The sequence below is a fragment of the Ahaetulla prasina genome, chromosome 2 (assembly GCF_028640845.1).
Source record: "Ahaetulla prasina isolate Xishuangbanna chromosome 2, ASM2864084v1, whole genome shotgun sequence".
Taxonomy (NCBI): Eukaryota; Metazoa; Chordata; class Lepidosauria; order Squamata; family Colubridae; genus Ahaetulla; species Ahaetulla prasina.
The window spans coordinates 9,815,808-9,837,364 of record NC_080540.1 but is presented as its reverse complement, the minus strand read 5'-3'; the positions used below and the strand labels follow the sequence as shown (position 1 = coordinate 9,837,364).

General features: G+C 34.0%; 1 protein-coding gene across 1 annotated transcript in view; it reads right to left on the bottom strand.

Annotated features, from left to right (window-relative positions):
* The window catches only part of LOC131193488 (zinc finger protein 850-like), a 201,406-nt gene that overhangs the window by 51,429 nt on the left and 128,420 nt on the right, over positions 1 to 21,557 (bottom strand). The gene's annotated exons all lie outside the window — the stretch shown is intronic.

Here is a 21,557-nt window from a genome sequence, read left to right as displayed (position 1 = left end):
CCCTTATTTCATATAAAAGAAAAAAGAAAAAATACTGTATACAAATACAGTTGTTACTTTCTGCTCACTCATAAGCTATTTGATACTTTTTAGTCTGATATTTGTTTTGAATATATTTAATCCATCTTTTCCATTCCATTATATATCTTTCTTGTGAATAGTCTTTCAGGTACGCTGAAATTTTTGCCATCTCCGCTAAGTTCGTTACTTTTAATATCCACTCTTCAATGGTAGGCAAATGTTCCTTCTTCCAATATTGCGCCACCAGTAGTCTGGCTGCTGATATTAAGTTTAAAATTAATTTGGTCTCTATTGATGTGCAATCCGTAGTTATACCCAATAAAAACAATTGCAGAGTAAACTTTATCTTCTTTTTCAAAATATTTTGCATAATCCACCAGATTTTTATCCAAAATGCTTTGATTTTTTTACAAGTCCACCATATATGATAATAAGTAGCATCATCACAGTCACATCTCCAACATTTAGCTTGCAAATTTGGATACATACATGCCAATTTTTTTGGATCTAAATGCCATCTATAAAACATTTTATAAAAAATTTCCCTCAGATTTTGAGTTTGCGTAAATTTAACATTTCTAACCCATATTGTTTCCCATGTTTCCATCATTATAGGTTGTTGAATATTTTGTGCCCATTTTATCATACAGTCCTTAACTAATTCCATTTCTGATTCTATTTCTATCAATGCATTATATAACCTTTTAATATGTGATTGGCTTTGATCTCTAATTTGCTTTACCAATTTTTCCTCATGTTGCATAATACCAATTTTTTTGGGTCTTCTCTCCATCTAGCTTGCAGCTGTCCATATTGAAACCAAGTATAATTTCTCCTTTCTTCTCTCATTATAATTAAAGGTTTCAATTGTAATTTACCGTCCTGCATAAAAAGGAGCTCTTTATAAGTAACCACCTCCTGTTTTTGTTCTATATTTATATTCTCTATCGCATGCCTAGGAATTGTGCATATGGGAATTTTATAGTTTAATTTATACTGATACCTTTTCCAAACCCGCAACAAGGCACTTCTAAGTAATGGCTTTTAAAAATCCTATCCACTTTTTTATCATATAATAAATAAGCATGCCAGTCATATAAAAGATTGTAACCTTCCAAATTCAATATTCTTTCTTCTGTTAGTTTAAACCAATCACTAATTAATGACAGAACAGCTGCTTCATAATATAGTCTTAAATTAGGCATTTTAAGACCCCCTCTTTCACGTATATCCTGTATTATTTTTAACTTCAATCTCGTTTTTTACCCATCCAAATGAATTTATTAATCCCTTTTTGCCATTCCTGCAACTTTGCATCTTTTTTAAGTATAGGTATCATTGGAGGCAAAAATAAAAACCTAGGCAGAACATTCATTTTTATTACTGCTATTCTTCCCAACAATGATAGTTGTAACTTTTTCCAGTTCTCCATTTCCTTCTGCACTTTTTGCCATAATACCTCATAATTATTTTTATATAATTTCACGTTCGAGGCTGTGATATATACTCCTAAATATTTAACCTTTTTCACTATTTCAAATCCTGTTACTCTTTCTAATTCTTCCTTTTGATCTAAAGTCATATTTTTAGTTATTATCTTTGTCTTATGTTGATTTACTTTAAATCCAGATACCTTCCCATATTGCTTAATTATGTCCATCAAATGTATAATCGACTGCATTGGTTGAGCTAAGGTAACAACCAAGTCATCTGCAAATGCTCTTATTCTATAGTCTTGATGTCTAATTTTAATTCCCTTTATATTATTAGATCCACGTATTTTATTCAATAAAATTTCTAGAGTTAAAATAAACAATAGTGGGGACAAAGGGCATCCCTGCCTTGTCCCCTTTTCAATTCTGAAAGCTTCTGTTAAGCTACCATTAACTATTATTTGTGCTGTTTGTCTCTGGTATATTGCTCTAATTGCTTGTATAAAATGTTCCCCAAATTGCATCTTTTCTAATGTTTTAAATAAAAATTGCCAATTCAATCGATCAAATGCCTTCTCAGCATCCAAGAAAAAGAACACTGCTGGGACCTGGTTGTTCCTGTCCAAATATTCCAGTACATTTACAATCTGTCTTACGTTATACCTCATTTGTCTCCCTTCTCTAAATCCTGATTGATCATTATGAATCATTTGTCTCATAACTACCATTAGTCTATTTGCTAATATTTTAGCAAAGATCTTATAATCAGTATTCAAAAGTGATATTGGTCTATAGTTTTCTGGTTTGCTATCATCTTGATCTTCTTTTGGTATCAGTGAAATAAAAGCAGATCTCCAAGATGGAGGCACATCTCCTCCAGACTGGATTTTGTTAAATAAATCCTTGAGCGGTTCTACCATTTTGAATTGTAAATTTTTATAATAAGCAGCTGTTAATCCATCTGTTCCTGGGGTTTTTAACTGTTTAATTGCTAAAGTAATTTCTTCCGAAGTTATAGGTTGATTCAATCCTTCCCTTTGCTCCCTTGTTAGTTCACAAGTATTTTCTTTCTGTAAATATCTATCTATATCTATACCTTGAATTAAGTCACTAGCATATAACTTTGTATAGAATTCTAAAAAAGTCTTTTAAATCATATTCTGTTGAAATACTTCTTTACCTTTAAATTTTATCTTTGCAATAGTTCGTGATTTCTGTTTTTTCCTTATTACATATGCTAGCCACCTACCTAGTTTATTAGCATTACAAAATGTATTATGCTTAGCATATTGTAAGTTAGTTGCCACCTGATCAGCCATCAACATATTAAACTGCCCTCATAACATGTTTATAGTTTCTTTTCCTTTTTTGTCTCCTGGGTTAGAAATAAGTAATTGCTCTTTTTTAAAATTTCCTCTTCTAATATCTCAATATCTCAGGGGCTGCCACAAAGAAGAGGGAGTCGGGCTGTTCTCCAAAGCACCTGAGGGTAGAACAAGAAGCAATGGGTGGAAACTGATCAAAGAAAGAAGCAACTTAGAACTAAGGAGAAATTTCCTGACAGTTAGAACAATTAATAAGTGGAACGACTTGCCTTCAGAAGTTGTGAATGCTCCAACACTGGAAATTTTTAAGAAAATGTTGGATAACCATCTGACTGAGATGGTGTAGGGTTTCCTGCCTGGGCAGGGGGTTGGACTAGAAGGCCTCCAAGGTCCCTTCCAACTCTGTTGTTATGTTATGTTATGTTATGTTATGTTATGTTATGTTATGTTATGTTATGTTATGTTAATTGCATTCGTTTCTTTGCTATCTAATTCTATATCTATTATTCATATATATTAAAACTCCCCTCATGTATGCTTTGCTTGCATCCCAGACCATTTGATTTGCGCTGTCTGGTGGCTTGGAAACCTCTCCCTCGGGAAAAGAGGGAGAGGTGAGCAATCGGGCGGAGGTAGAGCTTCCTAAACAATTGCTCCCAGGAACAATTCGTGGGGTGTGAAAGGTGAGCTCCCTAGAAGCCTGAAGAAGCTCTGGATCTGGGGGCGTCTCTGCATAAACAGAGCTAAGCACCATGACCACCTCTGGGATCAATATTGGACTTTAATTGGATTCTAAACCAGATGGAGCAAAAACAGGAGCACCGGCAGCTGCAAGTAACAAATCCTAACTCCTTTGATATATTGTTTTTTTCTTGAAACGAGCTAAGAAGGCTAGAGGAAATGGCGCCTTTGTTCTAACAGGGCGTGAAAGTGAAAGTTAAGGAAGTTCTTATTAATGTAGCTGGCAAGTAGTGTCCTTAAGGCTGCTGGATTTTACACCTAATTGAAGAGAATTAATAGTGAGAAAAGGCTAAAGAACAGTAAAAGGAAAAGATTATAGAACTGAGTTTTGGAAAAGACTTAAGAAACTGTTTTTATTGACTTTATTATTGCAAAGTACAAACATAAAAGATGGCATCTAAACAAATAAAGCCTGGCCTTTCCAAAAGTGCTGGAGGTTTACCAGCCCATACGGCTGATCCAAAAACAGTGAATTTGGAAGCATTGCAAGACTCTTTGAAAGAATTTATGAAGGAATCTCTGAAGCAAGCATTAGAGCTACAAACATCAGTTATCGAGGAGAAATTTAAAGAAATTACAGAGGAGATATCAGAAGTCAAAAATCTTGTTGAGGAAAGAAATAAGGACATTAGAGATGATATTGTGTTAGCATTTCAAGGTCTGGCAACAAATATGGTCCAGCTGGATGAAAGGGTGGAAGAAATTAATCAATATAATTTGAATTTGGAAACTAAAATGGAGGAAGTTCAGACTAAGGTGGACAGGGCTGATGAAGAAATGCTTTTGCTACAATATAGATCAATGGAATTTGCCCTGAGAGTGAAAGGCCTGAAAGAAAATAAACAAGAGAATTTAAGAGAGATATTTGCAGAGGCCTTTGCACAGATTTTGGAAGAACAACCAGCAGATCTTGCTTTCAAATTGACAAGATTTATTGTGTTAACTCCTGGGTTGCTAGACAGAAAAATTTGCCAAGAGATGTAGTGATTTATTTTACAACCAGGAGGATTAGAAATGAAGTGTTACAAGTATCGTACAAGAATAAGATTCAAATAGCAGGCCAAGAGGTATTAGTGTTGAAAAAAATCCCACCCAAAATGTTAAGAGATAGGAAGGAGTATGCCTTTTTGGTGAATGAGCTGAGAAACCAACAGATGCAGTTTAGATGGGATGTTCCAGCTGAAATATCATTGATATATATGGGTCAAAGATATTGTCTTAATACAGTTTGGAAGGCAAGAGATTTTTATGTTAATGTACTAAAGGCTGGAAATCCACCATCCCCAGAAGCCAGGAGGAAGAAGGAGGGAGAAGGAATGCAGGCACAAGCTCAAGCTGCGGGTGTAGTTGTTGATGAAAGTTTGTTGCAACTTCCGGATACTTTTCAAATATCAGAAACCCAGGGAAAAATAAAAGATGCAAAGGAACAAAGAATGACTTGAGCAGCTACTAAACGTAAAGAACAAGGAACAAAGAGGCAACAATCGCAAGTGACAACTCAAGATATCACTACAGAAGCTGTGGGGGGAGCAAGGCCGAAAAGGAAGATTGAGGAAGATTTCCAGGTGATGCTCTAAAAGCTTCAAGGAGCCAAGAATGGCAACTAAATTTTTAACATGGAATGTTAATGGTTTAAATTCACCACAGAAAAGAAGGAAGATATTTCATTATTTGAGACAATTTAAAAATGATGTAATTTGCTTGCAGGAAACACATATTAGAACATCTGATCAGAAATATTTGATAAATTCAAGACTTGGTACTCATTTTGTTGCATTGGCTCCAGAAAAGAAGAATGGTATAGTTATATATTTAAAGAAGGAATTAATTGCTAAATTAATAGAGGCAGATCCTCAAGGAAGATATATTGCAATTGAGCTTTTAATGGAAGGGAAGAAAATACTCTTAATTGGATTATATGCACCTAATCAACAACAACAACAAAATTTTAAATTATTACACAATAAAATTATACACTGGGATTATAAATCATCTATATTAATGGGAGATTGGAATGGAGTATTGGATACCTATAAAGACAAAAAAGGTTTATTCCAAAAAATTTCAAGTCGCACGAAATTGCCCAAAGCTTTTTTTGAAATGATGGATGATTTGGAGTTGAGAGACATTTGGCGAGAACAGAATGCTGAAGAAGAGGATTTTACTTTTTTTTCTGATCTACACCCCAAATCTTTTTTTTATTGAAAAAGTTTTACAAAAGAAAGAAATTTTTCAACCATTATTCCCCCCCTCCCTTCCCCTTCCCCCCTCTCCCCTCCCCTCCCCCTTTCCCCCCAGAGACTTCCCAGAGCAAAATACAGGGTATTATATCTAACAATCATAAACTAAAATACAATAATAAACATCACCCATCACTTCTCCTCTCCCCTTGCACCCTTAACTCCCCTTTCCCATTTAAACAAATACACTAACACATTACTATTCCTACAATCACTCATAAAACTTAAAACACATTTATTCATCCGCGCAGGACTGGATTAGATTTTAAATTTATATTGGTTTTTAATGGGTTTTATTATTTATACTGCTTTTTAATAATTCGGCCTTTTAGAATAAGTTTTTTAATTGTTATTTTAATTTGTATTTATATGTTTTTACTTGCCTGTGAACCGCCCTGAGTCCTTCGGGAGATAGGGCGGTATATAAATGTGATTAATAAATAAATAAATAAATAAATAAATAAGCTATTTGATACTTTTTAGTCTGATATTTGTTTTGAATGTAGTCAATCCACCTTCTCCATTCCAATATATATCTTTCTTGTGAATAGTCTATCAAATACGCTGAAATTTTTGCCATTTCTGCTAAGTTCAATACTTTAAGTGTCCATTCTTCAATTGTAGGTAAATCTTCTTTCTTCCAATATTGCGCAACCAATAGTCTCGCTGCTATTAAATTTAAAATCAGATTAGTCTCTATTACTGTACAATCCGTAATTATACCCAATAAAAATAATTGTGGTGTAAACTTTATCTTCTTTTTCAATATATTCTGCATAATCCACCAAATTTTTGTCCAAAATGCTTTGATTTTTTTACAAGTCCACCATATATGATAATAAGTAGCATCATCACATTCACATCTTCAACATTTAGCTTGCATATTCGGATACATACATGCCAGTTTTTTTGGATCTAAATGCCATCTATAATACATCCCAAATCTTTATGACTTATTTAATATGGCTCTCAAGGATTTAGGACATGGCAACACCACAGGGGTGAAATATAAAAATTTTCCCTACCGGTTCTGTGGGCGTGGCTTAATTGGTGGGCGTGGCTTGGTGGTCAGATGACTGAGTGGGCATGACCAATAACAATAAATAATAAAAATAATAAACAAAGTATAAAAAACAATAAGAGGTATCAAAAACCAACTTTCACACTTTACACACACACAACACAACACAACACAACTGACTCACACACAATGTAAAAGCAGCTGCACTTCACCCTTCACACTTCACACAGCCACAAAAAGCTCAAAAACCAACTTTCACACTTTACACACACACAACTCACACACATACACACACTCACAAAATGCCATATAAAGCTTTCTGAGATTTTGTGTGTTTGTGTAGTTAGAGTGAAACACTACAGAAACACACCAAATCTCCGAAAGCTGCACAAATATTTTATTTTATTATTTTATTTTATTTTATTGTGGACTTCAAATCCAAGAGTTCCTCAGCCAGCAAAGCAGGAAGTCAAAGCAAGCTTTTTTTTTTCTTCAGTAGCTGAAGAAAACATGCCGTTGCCAGCCCAAAAGAGCAGTAATTATAGGTAAGTGAGGAGGGGAAATTGGCTGGGCTTGGGTGGGGGCTCTTGTAAGTGGGGGCTGTTAAAAAGTGAGTTTAAAAGCCTGTGAGGATCAGGAAACTCCTCTGGGATCGCCAGAGGAGGCTTTTAAAACTTCGGGTTTTTTTCTTTTCCCCCCCCACTTCGGCTGAAGAGGATTTTTAAAAAAAAAACTTTTAAAGTGTTCTGATGATCTCTGCTCAGACCAGCGATCATCAGAGGGTTGTTTTTTTTTACTTTTCAAGGCATGTTTCAGCTGAAGAAAAACTTTTAAAAGAAAAAAAAACCTCTGCTGATGGTGCGGCTCAGCAGAGGCGGGGGGGGCAGGGATTTTTGCTACCGGTCCTCCGAACCAGCCGCCGCCATCGCTACCTAATCGGGGGAGCCAGTGCGAACCGGGAGCATTTCACCGTTGCAACACCATCAGGTGAGAGACTCCAGGGGAGCCAGTTTCATTCCTGCTGGCCAGGGCTGCATCCAAGAGCACCCAGCATGCCATGTTCATTCCTGAAGGAGGAAATTGTATACCTGCTAAGTGCTAAATGCCATTTTCTTCTGTAAATTGGCCTGCATGGAAGTCTCCATTAGATCACACAGAGAAAAAAATATACAGCCTAGAAAATGGGGTCTAAGAAAGAGGGTGTGATAATCTCTATTTGGTAGAAATGTTTCCAAAAAGGATTTGTAAAAAAACAAAAGGCAAAATAGAATAGTCCATCAAACCACATGGCTAACTGTTCATCAGGCTAACCATTTCAGAAGGACAATGCCATTTTTAATACAGATTTAATAAGGTATGGGTGATGATGATGATGATAGCAGTATTCCAGTATTTGAGGGGCTGCCACAAAGAAGAGGGGGAACAACTTATTTACCAAAGCCCCAGAAGGCAAGACAGCAAATAATGGATGGAAACTAATCAAGGAGAGAAGCCACCTGGAATTGGGGAGAAACTTCCTAACAGTGAGGACAATTAACCAGTGGAACCAATTGCCTTCAGAAGTTGTGGGTGCTTCACCCCTGGAGGTTTTTAAGAAGAGATTGGACAGTCACTTCTCTGAAATGGCTTGAGCAGGAGGTTGGACTAGAAGACCTCCAAGGTCCCTTCTATTTTTATTCTATTCTGATGATATTGGCTCTGAGCTCTGTTGTGTGAAGGAATCTGGAATAAAATAACCCCACAATTTTATTGATTCTCTTTTCATTCAGAAACTCAAGAAGGCATAGAAAGCACTTCCTGGGTAGCATGCTGTCATTTACAGGGTAAATGTCCCCCAGACAGCCTACCTATCTACCTATTGTGATATACTTTTTGCCTCTCAATATTCCATAGCTCATGGAAGCTTTATGCTTAAGCCGAATTATAATTTGTGGCTTTCCATCCAGCATCCTTGGGCCTTACACTAGATGTTTGGGTTTGTGACCTTCAGGTCAGTCAAGTCAAGTGGTTTCCCCCTTTCTTGCTTAGGCCTAGGCCTGATAGGACTGGCCAAAACTGCACTGATGACTTCACACTTTAGGCGGACTACAGCTGAGTATTTCCCAGTCTCTAACCTGTAGCTTTCACCACTACACCAACCTGGATCATCATCTTTCCCCACAAAATCTACCCATTGAGCACTTCCTGCTACTTCAACAGCAAATTCAAAGCTGCAGCTTTCAAAATTCTGTTCAGTTTGCAATCCACTCGCCCTTACTCTCCAGATAATGGGTCTTTTTCATCTTTCAATCTGAGTTAGTTTCATACTTTTCTTCTTAGGAAACAGAGCGTTCCTCTGATTGGGTGGTGGCTTCTGCCTGGCCCTGTGTCTAGCTCCTAAATCACATTCTTTGCAATGAACTCCTGCAGTAGCCAGCAAAGCCATAAGCTCTTCCAAGTTCTTCTGTTCCCTGTCTTACTGTCCCACCTTATTTCTCCCCAAAATCAGAAATCCATGGCTGATAAATATAATTTATCCCCACTGAGGTAGATTTTTTTAATCATTTTATTTATAGGGTTTTTTTTTAAAACATCCATAAGTGTTTGGTGAACAGTGCATTGTCTGGGTCAATGTACTTTATACACAATACTAACAACAATAACAATCTCTCAAATATAATATTTAATCCAAATTCATAAATTTTACTGTCTATCCTCCAAAATTAAACAATATTCCATCTTCCCATTTCTTTATACCTCACATATATCAAATAATACCCCTAAAATTACACATTTATATCCAAATAAATCATTTGCAAAGATTATTTTTTTTTAATTATTATTATTTTTTTTATTGCTTTTTTCTAACAAACAGAAAAAAAAATACATTATTCCACCCTTGTGCTATACATAAAAAAGGAAGATTTGGGTCTTCGGATATGTCCTCATGATTGCCAAAATCCACGTTCTCGAGGTACAGGTACCGAGGCGTCCAATTTTCCAAGCGCATAGTCCACGAATGGTTTCCAAATCTTCCAGAAAATATCTTCTTTATACACACCACTTCTAATTTTAATATCACATGTCATTTTATCATTTAAAGCTAATTTCCACATTTCAGAATTCCACTCTTCTATTCTAAAAATCACATCTAATTTCCAATATCTAGCTATTATAATTCTACCTATTATAATCATAATTCTAATCAATTCTTTTTCATATTTTGTTACTTCTATTTCCTTAATTACCAACAATAATATAGTTTCCAGTCTCAATGTTACTACTTTCCCCATCATTTCAAATATCATTTTCTTTTTTTTTTCTTTTTTTTGGTTTACATTTATACCCCGCCTTTCTCCGAAGACTCAGGGCGGCTTACAGTGTATAAGGCAATAGTCTCATTCTATTTGTATATTTTTACAAAATCAACTTATTGCCCCCCCAAAAATCTGGGTCCTCATTTTACCTACCTTATAAAGGATGGAAGGCTGAGTCAACCTTGGGCCGGGCTTGAACCTGCAGTAATTGCAGGCTTTGTGTTCTTAATAACAGGCTTTACCAGCCTGCGCTATTCACCGGCCCTCACAATTTTCTCCAATTGTTGCCAAAACTTTTTAACCTTATCACATTTATACCACATATGTTCATAAGTCCCCAAATCCATATCACATCTCCAACATTTTTTACTAATTTTTTTATCCATTTGTGACAATCTTACTGGAGTCAAATACCATTTCCAAACAACTTTGTAATTATGCTCTTTAATCCTTATAGATAAAGTCCTCATAATTCTACTATTCCAATTCACATTCAGATCTGACTCTGGTATTTCAATATTAAGATCTTTTTCCCAATTTATCCTCATCACTCTTTGTAGTTTTTCATCAGAGTTTATAATCTTATAAACCCTGCTAACGAGTCCCTTTAGCCCAATTTCATCTTTCATAATCCGAGATACTAAATATTCAAATTCAGTTTCACATCTATTTATCGAATAGTTTTCCCTTAATTTTTTTGTCCATTTTTCTATCTGTATTTTTCAAACCAACTTAACCTAATTTTCAATAATTTCTTTGTTCCTCCTTTCATTTTCCATAACTTTTATCCAATCTCTAATAATTTCTATATTTTCCTCTTTAATCACTTCATTCGTTTATATTATTTTTAATCGGCCAATTTCAATTGTCTTCCCCAAAAGATTATATCCGAATTAAAATTTTAACAAATTTATTCCACATTTTACTTAATCCCTTTAACCAATAACTTCTAATTACACATTTTAAATTTGCTTTATCTAAAACCACCTTGATCCAAATTTCTATATCCCTAACTCTAAATCTCTCCAATGATTATCTTCACCTTTAATATTTTTACCACTATCCGGATACCATATGCACAGTAATAATTAAATAATTTGGGGATTCCTAATCCACCTTCCTTTTGATTTTGATACCACATTTTCTTCACTAATCTGGGTCTTTTCCACCATTGCAAAATTTATCCAATTTTTCTGATATCCTGCAATATCTTTCTCTGTCAAATTTAACGGTAGCATCTCGAATAAAAAGTTAAACTTGGGCAGCAACATCATCTTACACATTGCAATTCTACCAAACCAAGACAACTTTAACATTTTATATTTATCTATCTTCTTCTCAATTTCATTCATCACCACATCATAATTAAGTTTTTTCAATTCTTTAACCTTGAGTGAAAGCACTATACCCAAATATTTCAATGTATTTTTAATCCTTATCCCAAATTGCTCTTGCATATTCTTGCGTTCATTACCATTGCTATCCATCAATAATTCTGATTTTGACCAATTTACTTTCAGACCTGTCATTTCGTCAAATTCTTTCAAATGCTTATATATCTTTTTCAGGTCTTTCTCTATATTTTTCAAAATAATTAAAGTATCATCCATACAAATTTATCTTATACCCTTATATCCTTCTAATTCTTCATCTTTTCTATCATTTTGTCAATATTTCCATAGCCAATAAAAATAATGTTGGGGACAAGGGACATCCTTGTCTCGTACCAGCTTCTAATTTTATCTCTTCAGTTAATATTCCATTCACCTTCACTCTTGCACTACTTTTTGATACAATTTTGAAATAACATGTATAAACTTATTACCAAAGCCTAAAGCCTCCACAATTACTTTAATAGTTTCCCATTGTACAGAATCAAAAGCTTTAAAATATCCAATGATACTATACCAATTTTATCACCATTATGTTCAGCTACATCTATAATATTTAATACTCTTCTAACAATATCACTCATATATCTGCCCTTCACAAAACCTACTTGGTTGTAACTTATATATCTATCTATAAATCTATTTAATCTATTACTTATAATAGCAGTAAATATCTTTGCATCCTGATTAATTAAAGAAATGGGCCGATAGGACTCAATCCTTTCTAAATCTTTATCTGGCTTAGGAATTAGGGATATCACCGTTCTATTCCATGACGAAGAACTTCTCCACCATGTAATATTCCATTAAATAATTTCTGCAATCTTGGTATTATTAATTCTTTAAATTCTTTATAAAACTCAGCAGGTAATCCATCCTCACTGGAGCTTTCCCTAATTTTATTTTTTGTATAACTCCATTAATCTCATCTTGTGTTATATCTTCTTCCATCGATTCCTTATATGTTTGATCAATTTTCACCACATATTTTTCTAAATAACTTTGCAATTTTCCCCGATTAACTGGTTTCTTTGAATATAGATTCTGAAAAAAGTTTCTAACCACTTCACATTTCTCTAATTTTTATAACATCTTATACCTCTATCATCTATCAAAGCTCCAATTTCTCTCTCTCTCTCTTTTATTTTCGCCATCTTTGCCAATAATTTAGAATTTCTATTACTAAATTCAAAAATTCCTATTTAAATATCTCAAATTTCTTTTACCAACTCTGTATCTTCTTCTATCATTTTATTTCTTAACATATTAAGCTCCTGAAGAATTTTTTTCTTTAGTAAGCAAAATTGATTTTCCAATTCTTTAATCTGATTTTTATCTCTTTCCATTTTAATTTTATAATTTTTATATTTCCTACTTGATAATTTAATACTCTCCTCTAAACACCGCTTTCATCATCCCAAACAATTTCAAATTTAACCTCCCATTATCATTTAATCTCCAACTTTCCTCCAATTTTTAAGTATCCATTTTTATCCTTTTCATTTTATACATTTCTCCTCATATCTCCAATAGCTTCTTTTTCTCAAAATTAAAATCTAAATCCACCATAACTTCTGCATGATCAGAATCTTTAAAATTCCCATCTACCTTATCCACATTGTTCAACAAATCTTTAGAGAAAATATAATCAATTCTAGAATATGTATTATATATCTTAGAGAAAAAGTGTATACTCTTTCAATTCCTTTAACCTCTCTCCACACATCCACACCGTTTGAGCATCCATATTTAAAATCCCCATTTTATTTGCTCCTCCACAGCGGTGGGGTTAGTACTATCTATTTTATCTCTGATTAAATTAAAATCCCCAGCCACAATTACTTTCCCTACACTTTCATTCTCCAAAATTTTTGTTATTTTTTCAAGAAATTCTCTTTGTTTTTCATTCGGTAAATATAAATTAACAAGTGTCACTTTTTCCTCATTAAGATTTCCAACAATTATTACATATCTTCCATCTTCATCCAAAATTACCTGATGTTTTTCAAAATACACCCTATCTGATATCAGTGTTGCAACTCCTCTGGCTTTTGAAGTTCCAAATGCTTTTTCATATATTTGCATACCTTTTATATACATTCTATTTGAATCTTCAGATTTCTGATGGGTTTCTTGTAAAAATAAAATATCTGGTAAATCTCTTTTAATCTTAAATTCCAATCTTCTTCTTTTAATCTGATTCCTGTACCCTTCACATTCCATGACATTATTTTATGACTCCCATTTAAAATATAAATTTTTCAATCCTATCCCGCCTCTTCCTTTCTGTGCCCAAACCCAATATTAAACTCCATATAACAACATTTAACATAAAAACAATAAAAACAGAAAAAAACAAAACAAACAAACAATAAAAACAAACAATCTTCTTCCCCACATCCTCATCGGTTTCGCCTCTATAAAGAGAATGGGAGAGGGGCGTGCCAATGCCGGGCCACTTCTTTGGGCTGTCTATTTAAATTCATCACTCAAGAAAAAGAAAGTGGTAGCTCTCTCCGCATTCAGCTTCATATTTTCCAAGACTCTTATCTGCTTCTTCTCCTACTGTATCCTCACGACTTTTCTTCTGTTCAACCAACACAGGTGATATTTCTTTCCTCTTTAACCCTTTAGTCTTGCCCTCAATAGCCCTTTTTCTTCTTCTGAGTTGATGTTTCCACATGTTTCCACCCATCTTAAGCATTTGATCTTTTATCTCCATTAAATCCTCCATCTCAATCAGTCCAAGCTCCGTAAATATAATATTGCATCTATGTCTGGGGTAATTGTACGCATCCTTCCTTTATAAAAAATTTCAATTGTTGTGGTGGCCTCAATTATATTTAATTCCATTATCTCTCAAAACTTTTGTAATTGGTTTTTAAAAATCTCCATGCCCTTTCTTCTCTTGATATATCCAAGACTTGAATATCTTCCTTCAAACTTCATCTCTCTCTCTCTAACATAACATAACATAACATAACATAACATCACATAACATAACATAACATAACATAACATAACATAACATCAGAGTTGGAAACCTTGCCTTCTAGTCAATGCCCAGGCAGGAAACCCTACACCATCTCAGTCAGATGGTTATCAACATTTTCTTAAAATTTCCAGTGTTCATTCACAACTTCTGCAGGCAAGTCGTTCCACTTATTAATTGTTCTAACTGTCAGGAAATTTCTCCTTAGTTCTAAGTTGCTTCTTTCTTTGATCAGTTTCCACCCATTGCTTCTTGTTCTACCCTCATGCTTTGGTAACAGCCCATTCCTCTTCTTTGTCAGCCCTGAGATATTGGAACACAGCTATCATGTCTCTAGTCCTTCTTTTGTTAAATTAGACATCAGTTCCTGCAACCGTTCTTCATATGTTTTAGCCTCCAGTCCCCTAATCATCTTTGTTGCTCTTCTCTGCACTCTTTCTAGAATCTCAGCATCTTTTTTACATCGTGGCGACCAAAACTGAATGCAGTATTCCAAGTGTGGCCTTACCAAGGCATTATAAAGTGGTATTAACACTTCACGTGATCTTGATTCTATGCAGCCCAGAACTGTGTTGGCTTTTTTAGCAGCTGCTGCACACTGCTGGCTCATATCTAAATGGTTATCCACTAGGATTCCAAGTAGTACCCTCTCACAGGTACTACTATTCAGCAAGGTACCACATATACGGTACTGGTGCATTTTGTTTTTGGCCTAAATGTAGAACCTTACTTTTCACTGTTGAATTTCATTTTGTTAGATAGCAATGTTCAAGTCTGTCAAGATCTTTCTGTAACTTGAGCCTATCTTCTGGAGTGTTAGCTATTCCTGCCAGCTTGGTGTCATCTGCAAATTTGATGAGTTCCCATCTATCCCCTCGCCCAAGTCATTGATGAAGATGTTGAAGAGTACTGGGCCTAAAACAGAGCCTTTACTCCACTCATACTCTCCATGTGGATGTAGTTCCGTTGAGGACTACACGTTGAGTGCGGTTGGTCAGCTAATCCATCTGGTGGTGGTGCTGTCTAACCCACATTTTTCTACTTTATCTAGTAGTAGGTTATGGTCTACTTTATCAAATGCTTTACTGAAGTCCAAGTAAATTATATCGACAGCATTCCTCTGGTCTAGTAATTTTGTCATTTTGTCAAAGAATGATAAGATTACTCTGGCATGATCTTTTTGACAAACCCATGTTGGCTTTTGGTTATTACTTTGTTTGCTTCTAGGTATGTGATTCGTTGCTTGATTATCTTTTCCAGAATCTTCCCGTATTGAGGTCAGACTGATAGGTCTGTAGTTTCCTGGATCTGTTTTTTCCTTTTTTAAAGATGGGAATTACATCAGCTCTTTTTCCTCTGGCTCCTGTGCTCAGGATCTTTGAGATATAGTTCAGTGGTTCTGAGATTCTGCCAGTTCCTTCAGAATTGGGTGTAATCCATGTCCTGGTGATTTGAACTCGTCTATAGACAGGTGTTCACTTACCATTTCTTCCTATTTTAATGTTTCTAATCTGTTTTGTAGGCTGTTTTTGATAGGTTGGATTGTTTTTCCTTTTGTGTAACAGATGCAAAATGAGTTAAGTAGATCTGCTTTCTCCTGTTGCTTGTCATCAATTTCTCCAACAATGGGCCAATTGTTTCCTTGACTTTTTCTTGTTTTAACATGTTGGAAGAGCTTTTTTTTATATTTTTACTTTTTGTCTAGCCTTTTATTGTGAGTCTTTCCTCACTTCATCTTTGCTATGCTGATATTCTGCCTTATTTGTCTTTCCACTTTTATATTTGTCCTTTTGTCTTTCAATTTGTCAGATAGTTCTTTTGCATCCATGCTGGTTTCTTTGAGATCTAATTTTCTTCTTCATTGGTATTGTTTAGACTGTGCTTTTATAATCTCACTTTTCAAAATTCCCAAGCTTCTTGAGTTATTTTTGATTCTCATCCATTTAATCCTTCTCAAGCTCTAAGTTTATTGAAATTAGCTCTCTTAAGTCCAAGACTCTAGTTTGACTTTGTTCTACTTGTATTTGAATGTGAATTCCAATATTGCGTGGTCACTTTTAAGGTTCCTGTAGCTTCACACTATCATTTCATCTCTGTTAGTGAAATTAAGTCAATATGATCCCTTGTTGCCTTCTCTATTTTTTGGGAAACAAAGTTGTCTGCTAGGTTTATTAGGAACCTGTTGGATCTTCCACTTGGTGTGATTTGTTTCCCAGTTGATGTCAGGGTAATTCTCCCCATTACTGTGATGTGCTTCCTACATGTAGTTAGCTACTAGCAAAAGTTCATCTACTTCCTCTGTTTGGTTGGGTGGCCTATAGTATGACCATGGCAATATCGTTTTCATTTTATATTGGCCAAATACATTCAAGATGATTTTCATCATTGTGCTCTATTTCTGTAGAGATATAATTATCTTATATATAGTGCAACTCCACCTCCTCTTTTTTATTTGGTCTATTTCTTTTAAATAATTTATATCCCTCTAGCTATATATTTCCATTGTCAGTTTCATCCCCAAGTTTCCTATGAATATATATAAGACAATAGTCTTCCTTCAAACTAAAGTCCATCTCTCTCACCTTGGACTTCCAGCTTATCACTGATTTGCAACCTGAATAAGCACATTCCTGTTGGAACCATTTGCCTTCTATGTCAATTCTAAAAACAGATCTTATTAAACGTAATTTGTATCAAGATCATTAATCCATTTTAAAATGCTTTCAATTATCTACCTTTTCTTCTTGAATTCTGAATAACCATTATATTCCTCATTTCTTCTTCCAGGAAACAAATTCTCTTGTCTTGCTGCTCATTTTAAATATTTCACCAATTTGCCGATCCACTTTTGCATCATGTACATGAATCTGTTCTTTAATAATTATCATTTCCATTGTTTGCTTTTGCAATTTTCATTCATTCTTGTTCATTTTTCATTTCCAATGTCAAATTATCCATCTCAATAATCCTTTTTTAATTTTGTTTAAAGCCAGCAAACTGCATTTCTGAAGTTGTTGAGTCATTTAAAAAGTTTTCAAATAGTATTTCAAACCACTTTTACAGAGGTCTTAATAAAGATCAAGGGACTCAATTTTTTAATTGAGCCAAATTTGCTCAAATTTTCTCAACAGCATTCCTTTCATTCCACAGAACACAGATACTTCACAGCTTTAAACAATAATCAGCATGTTTTTCTCCTGCAAAAAGGAAAAAAATTTACTGCTTCATTCCAACTTAAACTCAGAAAATTCTTTTGTTATCTGTGATCATAAAATATTAACAAGCTATTAATTTCCTCTTTAAAAAGTCCGTTGAAAATCAGTAAAATCCTGCTGCTTCAAGTTTTACACAAAAAATCAATTTAATCTTCAATTAAACTCTTCTCATTACAAATTCAGTCTTTAATATTCACCTTGGCCTCAGCAGTAAAACACAGAATTATGTTTATAAAAGCAAAGCAAAGACAGCAATTTATTCCTCATTCTTCTGCCACTTGTCACCCCATGCTTAAAAACTCATAATTCAAACAGTTTCAGATGACCTACTGGTTTTAAATTCAGTCTGCTCTATTCTTTTCACTCCCTTTATTAACTTTTTAATTATATCATTCCAACACTCTTCAATCTTCATTCTAAGCCCTGTATAAAGGTCCTACCCCACCTCATCCGCCCCATTTGCAAAGATTAACCATAATCAAATTTAGTTCATTCTCCCTTATCTTCTATCTTACACATTTCACCATCTGCTCACCAATCAACAACATCTAGCATAAATTTCCATCTTTAATACATTTATAAATCTCTTCAAACTGTATTAAGAAATACTTTCTTCTTTAATTTACTTAACAGCTGAATCTCATCTAAAATATATCTGATGTTTCTTAAGCTCATCCATTAAAAGGCAAATTCTTTTCTCTTTCTTAACATTTTAGGAATTTCCTTCATCATTATTATATCTTGTCCTAATATTTGAAATTTATTTTATAGAATGCTTGTAAAATTCCATACCTATTTTCTTAGTTGTAAAATATTACATCTCTCATAAACACTTCTGCCTTGCCAACCAAAATTAACCATAGATTTTTCAATATTAACAAAATCTTCTGATTCCACTCATCTCTCTGAGCAAGGCCTGAGTAAAAATCTCTAAATTTTTCTGCCTACATTCCTTTAATCCCTCACCCTTATAGCATATTCCATTAATTTATATTGTAATATAATTTTCTTCATCTGCCCTATCACCTTAACCTGAATATCTTCTTTATTTTCTAAATTAAAATAGATTGATTCGTTTGAACTTCCTCTATTTTCCTTTGCAAATCTAAATTAATTTGGTTAAGTTCTTTGATCTCCTCCTCTGAATACTAGATACCAACAATGGGTAATTGAATCCATTTTTCCTCCCTCCTCTGCTCTTACCATATCTTTAAAATCCAATTTCTTTCTCCATTTCATTAAATTTTGATCTATTTCTAGATGAGCCTCCATAAGTTCCTGTAAAAATTCTTAAACCTTCCTTGATATCTTCTTAATTTCCTATGAACTGAAGAAATTTCCAAGATTTTAGTAGTGTTAATTCTTTTTCTTAAAACCATTTTAAATTTATAATCTACAAAGAAAAAGAAAAAAGATTCAATAATTTTCTTCTTAAACACTGTAATAAAAGATCATTAAAATTATTCATTCCATTTAAAACTATCTTGTTACATTCTTATAGGTTCCATAGCAATTATAATAAGCATTTCCTTCTTTCACTTCCAATACACAAAATCATTGCTTTCAATACACAAATCATTTCTTTCTTATCTCAATCCATAAATATATCCTCTGATAGTTAAATCTTCTTACAACATCCAACTCTGTTTTAGCTCTTGCATTTGATCTATCATAATCCATTTCAGTAAATCTGCATTTTTCCTTCATTAACAGACGTTCTATTACATCTAAATTCATCAACCTCCAGAGATTTTCCTGCTTTCCTGGAGCTCTCTTCAGTTTCTCTCTTTGCCTAGATATTAAACCAGACAGCTGATTAGCGCTATCTAAGCGGCTCTACGGAATCACAGAGCTAGCGGTCTAAAATAGACTGCCATCAACGAAGTGGAGCCACCGGAAGTCTCTATGCCAATTCTTGTTAGATGTCTGATGTCACTTTCTGTGAGCTTTCAGTCAGGTTTGAAGCAAGCATATGTCCCAAAATTCTTTGCAGCCATGATTGTGCTTTAGTAGATAATTAAGGCTGCCCATTTTATTGCTTCCTGAACCTGCCTTTCAATTTCTGAGGCCAAATTAAGATTAGCCAGTGTACAACAGGCTGTGAATATATTTTGAAGTGAGCCCTGGGACTCCCACTACAGTGGATACCAATTGCTATTCTGCTTTACTGGGCAACATCATTTGTGAGTTACAATCAGGACATTTAATCTCTGCCACCTCTTCAGTGAGGAAACTGACTAGGCATATCCTCCCATGGAATCTAAATAGGATTATTTCTTAGTGCAACAGAGCAAGAACCAGCGGAGGTCAATGCACCAGTCACATGATTTTTAGCCCATCCACCCAGCTTCATTTTCACAACTATTATTTAAAAGTTTGAAGACTCGTATATAAATAAATCTTTATATTCAAAACTCTTTCCTCAGTTAAATTAATCAATCATTAATTAGACAACACTTCATAATACAATTTTAAATTAGGCATTTAAGACCCCCCTTTCCTTGTGTCCTTCATTATTTTTAATTTTATTCTTGGTTTTGCCCATCCATATTAACATTTTGCCATTCCTAATTTGATCGTTCTTAAGTACGGTATCATTTGAAACAAAATAGAAACCTGGGCAAAACATTCATTTTATAGCTGCTATTCTTGTAAGTTGTAACTTCTTCCAATTCTCCATTTCTTTCCATACCTTCTGCCAATACCTCATAATTATTTTTGTATAATTTCATTTGAAGCTGTAATATATATTCCTAAATATTTAACCTTTTAATGATTTCAAAACCAGTTCTTTCTAACTCTTCTTTTGTTGTATATTCATATTTTTAGTTATCATCTTTGTCTTTTGCTGATTCACCTTAAATCCAGATACTTTACCATACTCACCAATTATTTCTTTTAAACCAGTAGCTCAATATATTGGTTGAGACATAGTAACACCCAAGTCATCTGCAAACGCTCTTAATCTAATCTTGATGTTTAATTCTAATTCCTTTATTCGATGAACCACGTATTTTATTTAAAGAATTTCTAAAGTTAAAATAAAAATAGTGGAGACAAGGCATCCCTGTCTCCCCAATTTTAAAAGTTTCTATTAACCCACCATTTACTATTATTTGTGCTGTTTGCTTCTGATATATTGCTTTAATTGCATGGATAAATTAATCCCCAAATTGCATTTTTTCTATTACTTTAAACAAAAACTGCCAGTCCAATCTATCAAAAGCCTTTTCAGCATCCAGAAAAAAGAGTGCCACTGAGACTTGGTTGTTTCGTTCCAAATATTCAAGTAAATTTACAATTTGCCTCACATTATATCTCATCTGCCTACCCTTAATAAATCCTGATTGATCATTATGAATTATTTGATTCATCACTGGCATTAATCTATTAGCAAGTATCTTGGCAAATATCTTGTAATCAGTGTTTAAAAGTGATATTGTCTTATAATTCTCTGCTTTAATACCATCTCGATCTTCCTTCGGTATTAACGAAATAAAAGCTGTCCTCCATGAAGGGGGAACATCCCCTCCCTTTTGAATTTTATTAAATAACTCTTTAAGTGGTTCAACCATCTCATTTTGTAAATTTTTATAATAAACAGCTGTTAAACCATCTGTACCTGGTGCTTTACCGACTTTAAGCTGCTTAATTGCTAACATAATTTCCTCTGAAGTAATTAATTGATTCAATTCTTCCCTTTGATTTTCTGTAAACTCACAAATATCTTGTTGTTGTAAATATCTTTCTATCTCTGTAACATTAATTACAGATAATTACATATCCCTAGTATATAAACTTTGTATAATACTCTGAAAACGCTTTTTTAATCAAATTCTTTTGATACACTTCTTTGCCCCATATTCTATTTTATCTATCATT